Below are 5,434 nucleotides of genomic sequence, written 5' to 3' on the forward strand. Positions count from 1 at the left end.
TGGCTTAACAAATATTAGACAGGCAACAAGAATGGAGCTCAAAGATCATAATACAAAAGTAATTGGCTATCGTTTTATTTTATTTTATTTTGTTTTGTTTTATTGAAATGCAGTCTTGCTCTGTCGCCCAGGCTAGAGTGCAGTGTCGTGATCCCGGCTCACTGCAACCTCCACCTCCTGGGTTCAAGCGAATCTCCTGCCTCAGCCTCTCGAGTAGTTTGGATTACAAGTGCTCACCACCACGCCCGGCTAATTTTTGTCCTTTCAGTAGAGACGGGGTTTCATCATGTTGGCCAGGCTGGTCTCGAACTCCTGACCTCAAGTGATCCGCCCTCCTTGGCATCCCAAAGTGCTGGGATTACAGGCACAAGCCACTGCACCCAGCTATAATTAGCAATAGTATAATAAATTTAGTTTGTACAATGATTTTGAACTAAGATCCCAAGCCTAAGGGCCACCAGCTAAACAAATCAAAAGACTATGGGGGAATTGAATGAGACCTCTTATAGTCTTTGAGTAGCATTTTAGGACTGGGTTGAATTAAAGCAGAGTGCCAACTCTATAAAAGGGACCACTCTATAAAAAGGATTCACTAGGTGAATCAAAGGATTTGGGAGTCATGGTCCGTCAAGTGAAAAATGTAGACATTAAGGGGATAAGAGTCCCATTATGATATGAAGACTTATTCTGATGTCTTGGGAAAAGCTGTCTACAATGTGGAATCGTCAACTTCTCATCCTGATTTGTCGTTCGAATGTCTCTGGTTATGGCATTCGACAGTTTGGTGAACTCTTTGTGTGGTCCATACATCAGACACGAGACTTGTTCCTTAAAATTTATGCAGTTTGGCTAGGTGCAGTGGTTCATGCCTGTAATCCCAGCATTTTGGGAGGCTGAGGTGAGCAGATCACGAGGTCAGGAGATAGAGACCATCCTGGGTAACTCGGTGAAACCCCGCCTCTACTAAAAATACAAAAAATTAGCCGGGGATGTTGTCACGTGCCTGTAGTCCCAGCTACTCGAGAGGTTTGGGCAGGAGAATCGCTTGAACCCGGGAAGCGGAGGTTGCAGTGAGCCGAGATCTCACCACTGCACTCCAGCCTTGGCGACAGTGTGAGACTCCATCTCAAAAAAAAAAAAAATTATGCAGTTTTTATCTTAGAGTATTTGTAAACCAAAAACAGCATCCTAAGCACCCCCACCCTTAACCATCTGAATGGACGTCTTCCTCAGCCAGAGCTCTTTTAAAATTAACCTGGGAGACTGTTTTAGGCCATGACAGGACGTGTGGGTCAGACATGCCTCATTATACCTCTCTGGCATCAATATCAACACAGACTTAAATCTCATAAGAAACATGTTACAACCTAGTCTCTCTGAAGCCCAGTACCTGAAGGCTTCCTCTGCAAATAAGAACCTGGGTCACCACAATCCTTTATCTTAACCCAGACATTCCTTTCTGTTGATCCTAGGCATGTTTGTTTGTTTGTTTGTTTGTTTTTGTTTTGAGACAGAGTCTAGATCTGTTGCCCAGGCTGGAGTACAATGGTGCGTTCTCTGCCAACTGTAACCTCTGCCACCCGGATTCAAGCAATTCTCCTGTCTCAGTCTACCCGGTAGTTGGGGTTACAGGCACCCACCATCACACCCAGCTAAATTTTTTGTATTTTTAGTAGAGACGGGGTTTCACCATGTTGGCCAGGCTGGTCTCCATCTCCTGACCTGAGGTGATTCATCTGCCTCAGCCTCCCAAAGTGCTGGGATTATAGGCATGAGCCACCAGGCCCGGCCGATCCTAGGTTTTTAGAAAACCCAATCAATTGTCAACTAGAAAATTTTTTAATCTACCTATAAGCTGGAAGCCCCTGCTTCGAGTTGTCCTGCCTTTCTGGACCAAACCAATGTATTTCTTAACTGTATTTGCTTGAGTCTCCGTAAAATCTATAAAACCAAGCTGCACCCCAACCTCCTTGGGCAACTCAGGACCTCCTGAGGCTGTGTCATGGGCCATGGTCGCTCCTATTTGGCTCAGAATAAGTCTCTTCAAGTGTTTTCCAGAGTTTGACTCTTTTCATCAGCAGACTTCAGGAACAGAGCAATTTCTGTTTTTAGTAATTTTATGGGAAAAAGTTGGATCTAGTCTAGTCTATATGTAGGTAACAAGAACTCGGCCAGGCGCAGTGGCTCAGGCCTGTATTCCCACCACTTTGGGAGACTGAGGCAGGCAGATCACGTGGTCAAGAGATCGAGACCATCCTGGCCAACATGGTGAAACACCGTCTCTACTGAAAATACAAAAATTAGCTGGGCGTGGTGGCATGCACCTGTAGTCCCAGCTACTCAGGAGGCTGAGGCAGGAGAATCGCTTGAATGCGGGAGGCGGAGGTTGCAGTGAGCCTAGATCCCGCCACTGCACTCCAGCCTGGTGACAGAGCGAGACTCTGTCTCAAAAACAACAACAACAACACAAAAAGAAAAAAAAAAAAAACAAAAAAAAAACAAGAACTCGAAAAAATGCAAAGAGCTACAATCTAATAACTGGTCTATTAGAGTTTTTCTTTAGCAACATAATTTTTCTCTATACATTGATCACTTAGGAATCTCAGATTTAAAAACCTCTTGAGGATAGAAAGTCAAACCAAGGCCGACTTTAGATTTCACCTACCTTCTTAAGGTTCCTGGGCCTGACAGAAAGTGACCGCTTTTATTCACCCACTCTAAAGCTAAAAACACTTGAAGTCAGGCATTCCATGCATTTTGATGAAAGCCTTGGTAATATAACCAATTTTTTTTTTCTTTTTGAGACAGAGTCTTGCTCTGTCACCCAGACTGCTGAGATCTCAGTTCGCTGCAGCCTCCACCTCCTGGGTTCAAGCAATTCTCCTGCTTCAGCCTCCTGAGTAGCTAGGATTACACATGTACACCACCATGCCCTACTACATTTTTTCTTTATAATTTTTAGTAGAGATGTGGTTTCCCCATGTTGGCCAGGCTGGTCTCAAACTCCTGACCTCAGGTGATCCACCCACCTCAGCCTCCCGAAGTGCTGGGATTACAGGTGTGAGCCACCATGCCCGGCCCTATAACCAATGTTTTTAATTGTATCTGTCTATAAAGAGAGAGCAGATTTATGTGTGTGTGTTTAGCAAAAAGGTGGGTCAGGTGCAATGGCTCACACCTAAAATCCCAGAGCTTTGGGAGGCCACTTGAGCCCAGAAGTTCAAGATCAACCTGGGCAACATAACTAGACCCCCATTGCTAAAAAAAAAATAAAAGAAAAAAAAAAAAAGAAAAAGAAAAGGAAAAAAAAAGAAAGAAAGATAGAAAAGAGGAAAGAAGTATGGTTTTATAACTACCTGCAGGTAGGGCCTGCATGAGGTGGTGGGTGTACTTGAGAGAAGAGAAGAGGAAAGGAGGAGAGGAGAGGGGAGGGGAGGAAAGTAGGGGAGAAGGGCGAGGGGATGGGGAGGAAGGAGACAGGGGAGGGGGAGCGGTGGAACGGCACGGAGGAGGGAATGGTTTTATTACTACCTGCAGGCAGGGCCTGCATGAGGTGGTGGGTGTGCTGGGCCCAGGGTACATGTGGGCTGTGAGGAGATGGTGATGGTGAGGCTGGAAGGAAAGGAGGTTGCTTGGAAACCAGGCCCAAGGGATCCTCAGATCTGCTTCTTGGAATGGGCAGCCTTGAGAAAAGAGTCATGGTAAGCCACAGTCATGCCATCCATCAGATGCAGACATTCTTGGAAATCTAGCTGCCCATCACTAGTGAGGTCCAGTTTCTTCATCATGTGGTCAAAGACACTGGGGCCCTCTGGTTCTTCATGAAGGCATCCAGTTCTGTATTCATGAAGCTTGGGAACTCCGTCTTGGAGTGAATACTATCGTAACCATCCTTTCCAGCTTATTTCTGGAAAATAGCAATCAGGGACTCTCTGTAGGGCTGGAGACTTTTGCCATGTTGGAGTTGAATGCGGCACCAAGAATAGGTTTTTACTAGACCTGTGTAAATAACCCTATTGCCATAGGAATATTTACAAATAGTTTTCGAATTCTGGAGGAATTGAGTAGTAAGAAAAAGCAAACATTTCCATCTCAGTTTACAAAAGTATACTTCACAAAATTATTATAAACTATAGATAGTTTAACAGAGAAAATTTTCTCCTTTTTTTCATTTTTTTGAGAAAGGATTGTGCCCCGTTGCCCATGCTGGAGGACAGTGGTGCAAACACGGCTCCCTGTAACCTCTGCGTCCCGACTCAAGTGATCCTCCCACCTCGGCCTTGCAAGTAGCTGGGACCACAGGCGCGTGCCACCATGCCCAGCTAATCTTTTTATTTTTGTTTTTGTTTTTGTAGAGACAGGGTTTTGCCATGTTGCCCAATCTGGTCTTGAACTCCTGGGCTCAAGTGATCCTCCTGCCTTGGCTTCCAAAGTGAGCCACCACATCCTACCAGAAAATTTTCTTAAATGTAGAAAACAAAACATTTAGGTAAAAAACAAATAAAGTTTTATTTTCTTAATTTCTTTCGGAAACCGGGTCTCCTATATTTCCCAGGTTGGTCTTGAACTCCTGCACTCAAGGGATCCTCCCGTTCCGGCCTCCAAAAGTGCTGGGATCAGAGGTGTGAGCCACTGCACCCAGCCCAAGAATAAATCAAGTTTTAAATAAAGGTCACAAAACATTATTGGTTATTTGGCCTCATATAATTAATGTTTGTTCTGCTTGATCTTGATAACCAGTTGCATGAACCCCTCAGTTTTCGTTAGAGTTTTCAAAAATAATTTATTTAGTTCATTGCTCTGAAAGTCATTACAAATCTATATTCAACAGTACTTGTTAAAATATTTTTTATGAATCTGATTCTGGATGCCTTTAGAGAAGAATCAGCACTGTAGATGATAAAGCTTAGAATAGTAACGATTAAAATCTGATGAAAGTTCAATAATTGACAAGAAAATTCAGTTATTTCTATTATAGAGAGCATTTTAAGATAACAACCAGAATCATGACTAATAGCATCACACCAGGGCCATCAGACCTCTGTAAATTTTATATGATCTTCTGAACATTAACATCAATAATATATCTATATAAATGTAAACACCAATTAGTATTTTTTATTATCTGACATTGCTTTTCATATACTCTAACACATCAAATAAGCCTAATGAGAGACACATTCTTTGAGGTTCTCCAGGGGCCTCACTGGTAAATCTCAAAGTCAATTTTAGGTTAAAAAGACTTAAATTAGAATTTGATTAGTTTGTTCAACAGCAGTAGATAAATTAAAAGAGAACTGCATTTTGGGGAAGTTTGTCAAAGATGTTAAAAGGCTCAAAACACTTGTGCAAAACAGGATCACGGGTCACTGTGAAATAATAGTCACTCATTTAACCAGAGTGATAGTCCACAGACTTCAAAAGCAGTACAGAA

At 43.0% G+C, this 5,434-nt stretch overlaps 1 pseudogene; it reads right to left on the bottom strand.

Moving 5' to 3' along the window:
* Positions 1–3,656: 3,656 nt before the first annotated feature.
* LOC129024461 (protein S100-A11-like) lies at positions 3,657–3,957 on the bottom strand (annotated as a pseudogene).
* Between the last annotated feature and the right edge of the window lie 1,477 nt (positions 3,958–5,434).

Source organism: Pongo pygmaeus, chromosome X (assembly GCF_028885625.2).
Source record: "Pongo pygmaeus isolate AG05252 chromosome X, NHGRI_mPonPyg2-v2.0_pri, whole genome shotgun sequence".
In the NCBI taxonomy this organism is placed as follows: Eukaryota; Metazoa; Chordata; class Mammalia; order Primates; family Hominidae; genus Pongo; species Pongo pygmaeus.